The sequence below is a fragment of the Panthera tigris genome, chromosome A2 (assembly GCF_018350195.1).
Source record: "Panthera tigris isolate Pti1 chromosome A2, P.tigris_Pti1_mat1.1, whole genome shotgun sequence".
Lineage (NCBI taxonomy): Eukaryota > Metazoa > Chordata > Mammalia > Carnivora > Felidae > Panthera > Panthera tigris.
Window position 1 is genome coordinate 63467514 of NC_056661.1, and position 11332 is coordinate 63478845.

Consider the following 11332-nt stretch of genomic DNA (forward strand, 5'->3'; position numbering starts at 1 on the left):
AGCCTGACGGGGGACTTGAACCTACCAACTGTGAGATCACGACCTGAGCCTGAGTGGGTTGTGAGATCATGATCTGAGCCTGAGTGGGTTGTGAGATCACGACCTGAGCCTGAGTGGGTTGTGAGATCACGACCTGAGCCTGAGCCACCCAGGCGCCCCTGTTGGCTTGCATTTGAATGTTAGCTAATTTGACAATAAGTTATATAAAAAAAATAAATGAATAAAAAATAAAATAAAATTTAAAAAAGAAAAAAAAAAAAAGAAAAAAGAAAGGCATTAGCAATTGTCTTACCCTGGAAGGAACAGTCCTTCCAGACTTAGTGAGGCCCAGTTGTTAAAGCATCAAAATACAGAAAACAGGGGCACCTGATTGGCTCAGTTGGTTAAGCATCCAGCTTCAGTTCAGGTCATGATCTCACGGTTCGTGAGCTCGAGCCCCGCATCGGGCTCTCTGCTGTCAGCACAGAGCCTGCTTCAGATCCTCTGTCCCCCTCTCTTCTGCCCTTCCCCCACTCATTCTCTCTTCTTTCTCTCTCTATCTCAAAATAAACTTAAAAAAGAAAAAAAAAAAAGAAAAAAAGACGTCAATGCAGTTGGTTGTGCAAGGGGAAGACTGCTGTGGGAGTTGGAGAGACTACTGCTCTGGGAGTAAGGCTCAGAAAGGAGGGCGGACAGTTGTCTGCTGCTACTCCCCCACTGGTGGTCTGGAACAGCAGCAGCCATCCTGTGACCATGAGGTCACAAGTGTCAGGAGGAACGGTGAATGCCCAAGACAGGACGGTAGCGCGAAGGTAAGCCGGAGTACCTGGCGGCGTGTTTGAGTAGCTGGATCTGTGTCGGGAAGAATCTACTAATGGCTATTTATCAGGTTAGAAAAACAAACCCCTCTTTGTCCAAGTCACTGCTGACCAGGTTTTTGCACTGGAAGTATTTGTGATGTTGTGATGGTAATTTCCCCTTCGCCCCATTTAAAGGGCACCCCACCTGGGCACTTCCAGCGCCCCCTTCCTGCGGTCCACCGCACTGCATTTAATACTTATTTCTTTATTACCTTCCTCACCCACAAGAACGGAGCTCCGGGAAGGAAGGACTTTTGTGTAGTTTAGGCATCTGCAAAGTGCCTGGAACAGCAGCAAGCACTCAGTGAACAGAACATCTCGCGCACTAATGAATGAAGGTGATTTGTCAGCTATGACAGCAAATGTCTGTAACAAAATAAGAGTTTTAGGGACACCCCGGTGTAAATATCTTTAATGGCAGGGGGAAATGTGTGAATTGAATTACAGAACTTCAGAGCTGAAACAAGAATTGGAGAATTAGTAATTTCCCTATTGGAGAACCGAGGTCCCGGAGAGCTGTCGCTCAGCAGTGGTCACACCCCGGGACTATGGTCTAGATTCCCTTCCCCTGAGTCCACAGAGAATGCCGCTGGTCAACGAATCATGTGTTCATAGCGTCTAGACTATTTGAATTTACATATTTTTAGGTCATGTCCATTTGTAAACGTCGCTATTCCACAATTTTTTGACGCAACAATGCCGATTCTATTGGGCTCATCCTTACATGCCGTGGTCCTGTAACTTTATCTTTGGTCAATATTTTTTTAAAAATTCTTTGTAAAAAACTCCCCTCATATATTAGAACTCTATTGTATTTAACTTCTTTGAAGACCATAGCCTTTAGTTTTAAATAAACAGCGTCATTTTTAAAATCTCTAAGCTAAAATTTTAATAATTAAAAATGATGGATTGAGACATACCTCACTTTATTTGGTCCAGAAATTCAATTCAGACTTCATTTTTTCCCACTAATTGAGAGTCTGAAATTCAATTTCAAAATAATTTATAGCTTAAAACTACAGTAATTTCATAATACAGTGTTCAATATTTACCATAAATAAACATTATGGTTTAAGTATCTTTTTTTAATTTCAAGAACATTTGATTTTTCAAGCCACTGAGCCATGGCTATTTAATTATGCAAGGCTGTTAATGAACCCCAGAGGGTGGGGTTAATCTAATAATTGGGTGTATATTTTTATATTTTCCAAGGAAACTATTGATTAAAATTCCACGGTAACATTATGTACTTTTCTCACGGATGCTGACATTTGAAGTATTTGCTAAATTGCACGGTCTTCCGTTCAACAAAATCATCTCTTAAGAAATAAATCTTGCATTACCTTGCCCAATTATCAAACAGAAGCAAAATGGGCAATCTGGCCTCCAGAGAGCCCCGGCGACCAGTGAGGCAGACTGATCAGGAATAATGAACCGTAAGGAGAAGCAACTGATCACACCATTGGACTATTTGATTTTTTTTTTTAATTTTTAATGTTTATTTATTTTTGAGAGAGAGAGAGAGAGAAAAATGCGGACAAGTGGGGGAGAGGCAGAGAGGGAGACACAGAATCCGAAGCAGGCTCCAGGCTCTGAGCTCTAAGCTGTCAGCCCAGAGCCCCACATGGAGCTCGAACCCATGAACCATGAGATCGTGACCTGAGTTGAAGTCGGACGCTTAACTGACTGAGCCCCCCAGGCGCCCTTGGGCTGTTGGATTTAAAATATGTACAAGGCTTCTGGGCTCACTGCCACATGTACAAACACTTTCCATATTTCTTCTATTCCTTCAGAAGACGTTTGTGGGGTCGGGCTTGCTTATTAAGTGGAGGTTATTCTGCTAGACTCTGGGACACCTGGTCCTGTAGTTGAAGATCTCACCAAGCCGTGGGGCCGTGACCCTTCCCTGACTTCTTCCCCATCCCCCGCCCATGTCCCACTTGCACTCAGGGATTATTGTGTGTCCGGAGTGTTCTCAGAAAGGAATAGTTTTGGGGCAGCGGGTTGAATGGTGTGCGTGGACATTAGAATCTGGGAAGGCTACACAGGGGAGGTGTCCTGTGTGTCCTGAAGAATGGAGGCCATTTCCTGCAGGGAGAGCGAGGAACAGACAGAAGGAATACTACTTGCGGAACAGGAACAAGGGACACAGAATGAATGGTGTGAGTGTGTCCTTCCATGGGCTGCTGGTGGGGGACCTGCCTCTCGGGGCGCCCGGGTGGCTCGGTCGGTTAAGCGTCCGACTTCGGCTCAGGTCATGATCTCACGGTTTGTGGGTTCGAGGCTCTGCGCCGACAGCTCGGAGCCTGGAGCCTGCTTCCGATTCTGGGTCTCCCCGTCTCTCTGCCTCTCCCCTACTCACATTCTGTCTCTCTCAAAAATAAACTTAAAAAACAAAAAAACGAGCCATTGTCATTTGAAAAATAAACAACGAGCCAAGTGGCTGGCATCTCCATCTACAGGAGGACGTGGCCCACCCGCCCCCAGAGAAACCGCACTGAGTGACTGCGAAGGGCCCCCCCACAGCGCTTCCAGACCGGGAGAGTCTGTGGGTGCAGACTTTCCTTCCGGGGAGTGCTAAGGACCTTGGGCGGGCCACATCCTCACCCCCGTCAACAGGAAAGTCCACCTGGGACCTGCTGTCACCACAGCCTGGGAGCCTGGGTCAGAGCAAGCACTGGGGGAGGGGCCACAACCAAGTGAAAGTCCCCACGTGTGTGCTCTTTTTGGGAAAGCAAAAACTCTCGGACACTGTGCCTCACTGTCCCTTTCAATCTGTGGCCACTCAACACCAGGGCAAAAAAAAAAAAAAAAAAAAAGATACAAAAGCAGAGGAAAATGCTCCTCGGTTCAAAATGCAGGGGGCGGTGGAGTTCAGGAGATGATTTGTAGGAAAGGGGCTTTAGGGACCCTTGGAGGCTTGATCAGCCCCCACAACTCACAAAGAGACGGTGGTGGTGGGGAAACAGAGCTGCAGGCTGAGGCCACTTCCAGGGGGTCAATCCCAATCCTTGCTGCCGGCCCAGGGCACCCTGGCAGGTACAAACCTGGGGGAGAGGCTTTGAGGCTGTGACTCACCCGTGGTCGACAGCTGCAACAGAAAAATAACAGAGTAGGGCGTTTTTCTCATTGGAACTCAGAGCAGGGCAACGCTACCCCACTTTACAGATGGTGAAACAGAAGCCAAGGGGGGTGGGCAAAGGCCAGCTTTCCGAGCCCAAGAGCTGGTGGATAGTGGATCTTGAATTTGGACTTCTGTCTTCTGGATCACCACCCCTAGGGGCTTTCGACGGTGCTATTCTCTTCCTGAGAGCACTTTTGAGGCCTCCTCAGTTATGTGACTGGGTTGTGAGGGTTGTCAGAATAGGGAAACCCCCAGGCAGAAGGGCCCTGGAAGAGGAGAGGGTAGCGGGGGGGTTTTGGAGGCTCCCTGGGCCCAGAGGCCACCCCAGGGAAAGAGGGACTTCTCCAACTCAGCTGTTTCAAAGCGCATCCAGAAACCAGCCTCCATTGGGTCGAGCCGTGCAACCTGAGCTAACTGAAGATGCCAGAATCTCCCAGCACACAAGCCCGAGCAGAGACCCGTGCAAGAGGCTGAGACCAGACCAAGAAGCTAAGCCCTGCAGGATCCTTGGTGTCACGCACCAGCCGGTCCCCCAGGACGTGTTTACCTGTCCGTGTAGGTGCCGGCCAAGTGGAGAGAGATTTCCTCCCAGAGCCAGAGACTCGGGCATGTGAAAAGCCTGCGTGTGGGTGTGGGTTTTGTCTCCACAGGTCCCTGCAATTGCCTGGTGGGTTTGCGGGTCTCCCTGCGCTCCGGGTGGCTGCAGGGTCCGCTCTTGTCCTAAAGATGATGTGCCTCTATTTCCTGATTTCTCTCCGCTTTTATCTACTACTGGAAGGTGAAACATTTTGTAGGACGTGATGTACAGTATGACCCCGTTTCTTTTTTTTCTTACACTGTATTTATTTATTTTCACGGAGGGGCTGACAGAGAGGGAGAGAGAGAATCCCAAGCAGGCTCTGCATATTCAGCGTAGAGCCCGATGCAGAACTCAAACTCACGAACCGTGAGATTGTGACCTGAGCCAAAATCAAGAGTTGGCCACTTGGGGCCTGGGTGGCTCGGTTGGTTAAGCGTCCGACTTCGGCTCAGGTCATGATCTCACGGTCTCACGGTGAGTTCGAGCCCCGAGTCGGGCTCTGTGCTGACAGCTCAGAGCCTGGAGCCTGTTTCACATTCTGTGTCTCCCTCTCTCTCTGCCCCTCCCCTGTTCATGCTCTGTCTCTCTCTGTCTCAAAAATACATAAACGTTAAAAAAAAAATTAAAAATAAAAAAAAAAGAAGAGTTGGCCACTTAACTGACTGAGCCACCCGGGTGCCCAAATCCCACTTCTTTAAAAGTACAAGTTAACAAAGCAACTTGTAAAGGCACAGAAAATGTCTGGGAAATTATGTTAACAGTGGTTCCTTCCACAATGGGAGGGAGGCTGGAAGGATTTCACTTGGGATTTTATGGATTTTATCCTGTATGACATTGTAACGCTTGAATTACTTCCATAATTTAGAATGTGTCATACACTAAAATTCAAGGGTTGATTAAATATTTGAAAGTGAATAAATCAAATTTTAAAATAAAAGGAGACGCTGACATGGGTTTTTCTTATATGGGTTTCAGAAAATGGAGAAGCCCTTCTCTGAGGGTCCTAGGACATAACTGGCAGGTTCCCTGGGAATATGTCCGCGTTAGAGTCCAGTTTCCGGGTTTGGGATTTCCTGGGTCATGGTGTTTAGAAAAATTGGCTCTTTTACTATTTCTGTGATGCCAAGACTTTAAAACACCTTTGACACCTGACACCTTCCTCCCCTCCACGCCTCAGCCTTCCCTTTACCCCCGCACCACCTGAATGAGCCTCTTAGTTAAGCAAAATATTCAGCGGGAAAAGGCCATGGGTTAGAAATCCGGCGTGGGAACCTGATTGGTGGGAGCAGAGCCACCACAATGAAAGCACGTGGAGTGTAAGGGTTTGAACCAGATTGGGGTGGGGGTGAATCTCAACATAAGACAATTATTTTATTATTTTATTTTTTAATTTAATTTAATTTAATTTAATTTTTTAAAGTTTATTTACTTTGAGAGAGACAGAGACAGCACAAGTGGGGGAAGGGCAGAGAGAGAGACAGACAGAGAGAGACAGCGAGAGAGAGAGAGAGAGAGAGAAGGAGAATCCAGAGGCCGATGTGGGGCACAAACCCACGAAGCCCTGAGATCACGACCTGAGCAGAAACCAAGAGTCTGACGCTTAACCGACTGAGCCACCCAGGTGCCTCAGAATTTTAATTTTTTTTTTAAATGCTTATTTATTTATTTTGAGAAAGGGAGAAATAGACAGTGTGTACATGTGAGCAGGGGAGGGACAGACAGAGGGAGAGAGGGAGAACCCCAAGCAGCTCCTTGCTGTCAGCACAGAGCCCAACTGGGGCTCGAACCCGTGAACCATGAGATCAAGAACTGAGCCAAAATCAAGAGTCGGAGGCTTAACTGACAGAGCCACCCAGGCGCCCCAGCCCAGCAGTTGGCTATGTTCTATTCTTAGCACCAAAGATCAAAATCAATTGTCTTGGTAAAAGTCCTATGTTGTTTGCAGAACAAAGGCAACACTATTATGTGTTTGTCTCAAAAATAAACAATTTAAAGATAAAGAAGCCGCTTTTCTCAGCCTGGTGCATTTCTTTATCTCAGGCCTCCATAATAGATGCTAGAATTTGTCCATTTCTGGCATAATGGTTCACACAAATGTGCATTTTATTCTAGGAGGCTGCTAAGGCCAGTGCAGTGCCCTGCCGTCTGTATGAACCCACTGGACAGAAACTTGGGCTGCAGGGTCCACCCTCCACAACTGGGACACCTGAGCCACACACAAGCCACCCAGGGCGGACGATCGCTCTGGAGTCACGTTTATGCGATATTTTGTCTAAGGCGTTGCTCTTAGGGCTTCACAAACGCCCAATTATTTAGTCTACGGGGACACTCATTTCTACAGACGGGGAATCTGTGTTCCAGAAACTTGCCCCAAGTTTCCAGCTGATACAAGCGGACAGAAGTCATGCTGGACAAGTGATACTGGACACAGACCACACCGTGTAGACGTTTAGATGTCTCTTAATTCTCTCCCTAGCCTCCACGGTAGCTCGGAAATGGGCAGATGAATTCGTAGCTGTATCGGAGGAGACTGAATAATTGAACACTTTTACTGTGTTTCGGTTGCTACCTGCTCTATTTAGGAAGGTATTTCAGAGACGTGGGGAGAGAGAGAGACAGAGACAGAGACAGAGAGACAGAGAGACAGGGAGAAGCAACGTTTCAGGAAAGATGAACTGATTTTCCAGCAGAAATGAACAGGGACAGAGAGGTTCCAAAATGGGTGGTTTTACAGGTGAAAACAGCCAACTGCTGGGAAGCCCCGTACTGACACAGGGTCTGAGGAAAGGCCTGGAAGGACACAGACCCAGTCCAACCTCTCTTCAGTTACAAGAAACTGAGGCAAAATTCCAGGGAGGGCGACCGATCACCTCCCGTCTGGTTCCGGGTCACTTCAGGGTAGCCTGGCTTAGGCTCAGAGAACAGCCTGGAAGCCAGACATCAAAGGAATAGAGAAAACTTGAGAACGACCTCAAAAAGAATTTCGGGCAGGGTTCCTGACACAGAACTGCCTGGAAAAGAGTGCATCTCCCAAATTCTAAAACCATTCTTTTTTCTTCTTCTCCTTCTCCTCCTCCTCCTTCTCCTTCGTTGTCTTCTTCTCCTTCTCTGTCTCCTTCTTCTCCTTCTCCTTCTTCTCCTTCTTCTTCACATTGTGTCATCCATCAGATAAGGCAAAGATGCCAGGCCCTCGTTGGGTTATTTTGTTGGTTTCGTTTTCTTAGCGGTACATAAAATAATGACTCTCACAACAGATGGCAGAGCAGGATTTTCTAAGGGAGCTGTGGAGAAAACAAGGTAAAACAAGGGCAAAAACAAAGAAAACACCAAAAACCCAAAAAACAAAAAACAACAAAGAAACCCCCAAATTAACCAACCCATCTCCACGGAATAAAAGTGCCTTTGACTCTCCGGGCCGGGCCCCCAGCGTTTCCAGGCTGTAAAGCTGGGTGCTGTCCGCAGCCCACACCCCAAGCGGTCCAGGGAGAGGACGTAAGGAGTGGCCTGGCACAGGACAGAGCACGTCTCCCAGGACCCTGACTCAGGGCCTCGTCGTCGCCCCAAGTGGGCACCCGCTGACACGGGTTTGCTTTGTTCTCAGCACAACTCTCTGTGGGCTTTATTATCTTCCCACATTTACTATTATGGAAGAGAAGCCCTAATGCCAGCATTCTGTCTCTTTTTCTCCTTTGCAGATGATCATTATCCAACTCCCCTTCTAGCTTTATTTTTATATTTTATATTTTTATATCGGTTCCCTTTATTTTGGAAAAATCAGAAAATTTGCCAAGGCGTGTCTGGAGATACGGCTCCGTTCGTTGTTTTATTTCTCCTTTGAGAACTTCCTTCGCATTCGGACAATGTTTCTTTGCGAACCCCGTGACCTTGCCTGATGGCCGCACACGCGTGCGCACAGGTGCACACCCACGTGGGGCCATTTCTCTTTCTCTTCTTCCTAGATCTGTCGCTCCCAGCTCTTCTTTTTCCCCCCTCAAAAGGCTTCATCTGCTCATCCATTTTCCTTTCAAGTTGAGGGTAGTCTCCTCGAAACGGTGTGTTCAATGTCCTTTCTGTTCAAGGCCATGGATTCTGTTCTCGAAAATCCGATAACCATGTTTTCCGTCCGAGAGCGAGGTTCCCTCGCTGGTGATAGTTCTCATGCGATAGCCGCTTTCCCTTTTTTCACCTGCTAAAGAATACGGAGCAGAGGGTTTTGAAACAGAAAACATGATTTTTCTCATTGCTAAGACTGTCGCATTCAAGCTGGTACCTCACGGGATGTGACATTGATTGACTGACTCATTGATTTCCCAAGAGGGCAGCCAGGGTGCCTGTTTGAAGCATGCAGTCGTAAATGTTCTGGGTGGCTTCATTTAGCTGGGTTAGGATTCACTGACCGTGAGGGAGGCTCTCATTGTGATGACACCCATCGTCTGTCCTTCCTCACTATTTCAGGTGGAGGGGACCCCCTGCTTGCAGGGACTGAATAAAAGTTTGTGGACAAAAGATGATTCACCTGGACAGAGTATATTTCTCTTTCTTCAGCCTCCTCAGACGTTCTTTAAACTGTTTCCTCAGCTGTTTGAAGGGAGAGATGTATCTCACCTGGTAATGAGGGAGGGAATCAATCCCGTGTCTCAGGAATGAATGAATAAATGAATGAATGAATGAGTGAAGCAAGCAAACACGTGACCAGACCACTGAATGCAATGACCTGGACATTTTTTTTTTGTAATGTTTATTTATTTTTGAGAGACAGAGAGAGAATGTGCATAAGTGAGCAAAGGACAGAGAGAGAGGGAGACACAGAATCTGAAGCAGGCTCCAGGCTCCGAGTTGTCAGCACAGAGCCCAATGCGGGGCTCAAACTCACGAACTTCGAGATCATGACGTGAGCCGAAGTCGGACACTTAACTGACTGAACCTCCCAGGCACCCTGACTTTGAGTTTTTAAAATCAAAGTGACTTTGGGCAGGTCAGTCACTCCTTCTCTGCACCCAAAGGTCTATCTCTGTGGGACCCAGACACTGGGCTGGATGGACTTGAAGCCTCTCGGGTTTGCTCACTCAGCAATCAGTGTCTGTCCCACCCACGTGCTGGGCACTCAGCTCATGCAGCTTCCTGGCGGGTCCTGAATGAATCTTGGTCCCCCAGAGAAACAGAACAAACAGGTTCCATATTTGCATGGGGCTGGCTCACAGGACTGTGGACGGAAGCTGAGAAGCCCCAAGTCGGCAAACGGGGGACCCAGCAGAGCCAGTGGAATGGCTCCAGAGTGTGAAAGGTCAAGAGCTAGGGAGCCAATGGTATAAGCAGAAGATTGAGGGCACAGCCCAAGCAGGTAAAGAGAGCAAAATTCTTCCTTTCTCCACCTTTTTGTTCTATTTGGATCCTTAATGGATGGGCTGAGGCCACCCACACTAGGAAGGACCATTGCTTCATTCAGTCTGCAGATTCAAATCCTAACCCAGGGGCACCTGGGTGGCTCAGCCGGTTAAGCGTCCAACTCTTGACTTTGGCTCCAGTCATGATCTGGCGGCTTCGTGAGCTTGAGCCCCTTGTCAGGCTCTGCACTGACAGTGTGGAGTCTGCTTGGGATTCTGTCTCCCTCTCCCTCTGTCCCTCCCCTGCTTGCTCTCTATCGCTCTCAAAATCAATAAAAATAAACTTTGAAATAACAACAGCAACAACAAATCCTCACGTCAGCTGGAAACACCCTCCCACACACAGCCAGAATCTATCTGGGCACCTCGTGGTCTAGTCACGTGGAACATTGATGTGAACGTGACATTCCTCTGACTTAGGGCTGAGCGTCCGGTTCCTGGGGATGCCCTGCTGTGTGGTGAGCCTTCCGCAGAGAACAGACTGTCCAGGTTTGGGTGACCCAAAGCAACAGCTGTCTATAGCCGGCCCCCAGTCCCTTGCTTGGGGCCCTCGTCCATGACATCCTGGGAGTGCTGGTCCACCAAGCAGGTCAGCAGCGGGCAAATGTGATTGCAGGTGTACGAGCAGCACCGTGGGGGTGTGTAGCAGGATCTGTGACATCCAGGTGCCCCAAAGGAGACTTGATACAGGACGGAGCGGGTGCTGGCTTCCCTGCGTTTGCAAACCACCCACCAATTCTTCAGATCATTCCAGCACACTTTTTAAACTCCAAGCACAGCATCTTTTAAAACCATTCAAAATACTGCATTTGAACCGAGTCAGATCCTACTGCTTATGACTCAGGGCCTGGAGACGCCACAAAGCTGCAGCAGTGAGTTGGTGTCCAAAGGGAAAAAGCCTCATTTCCAGGTAACAGCTGCTCGAAGGGCCAGGGGCCCCCAGAGAACACTCTTCGAGGAGGCCATTAAATATACAAATGGTCTCTAAACTCCGGCTCTGCGTTTCACTTCAGTGAGCCAGAATCATCAAATGCATTTACTATTCGAAGGCACCGGTCACGGAGGCACGTAAACACTAAACTGGCGGATGATTACTCCAAGGAATGAACCCATACAGTAAAGCCCGATCGATACCTTTGTGGATTTTTCTATTCTTTTGTGTGAGGCTTCATTCAAAATACAGAGAATACATTTTCTTTGCAATTTTTGAAGGATGCTAGTTTCATTTATATGGCACTTTCATTAAAAATGAACAGTTTTCAGGGCCCCTGGTTGGCTCAATAGGTTGAGTGTCCAACTTGGGCTCAGGTCATGATCTCGTGGTTTGTGGGTTCCAGTCCCGTGTCGGGCTCTGTGCTTGGAGCCTGGAGCCTGCTTCGGATTCTGTGTCTCCCTCTCTCTGCCC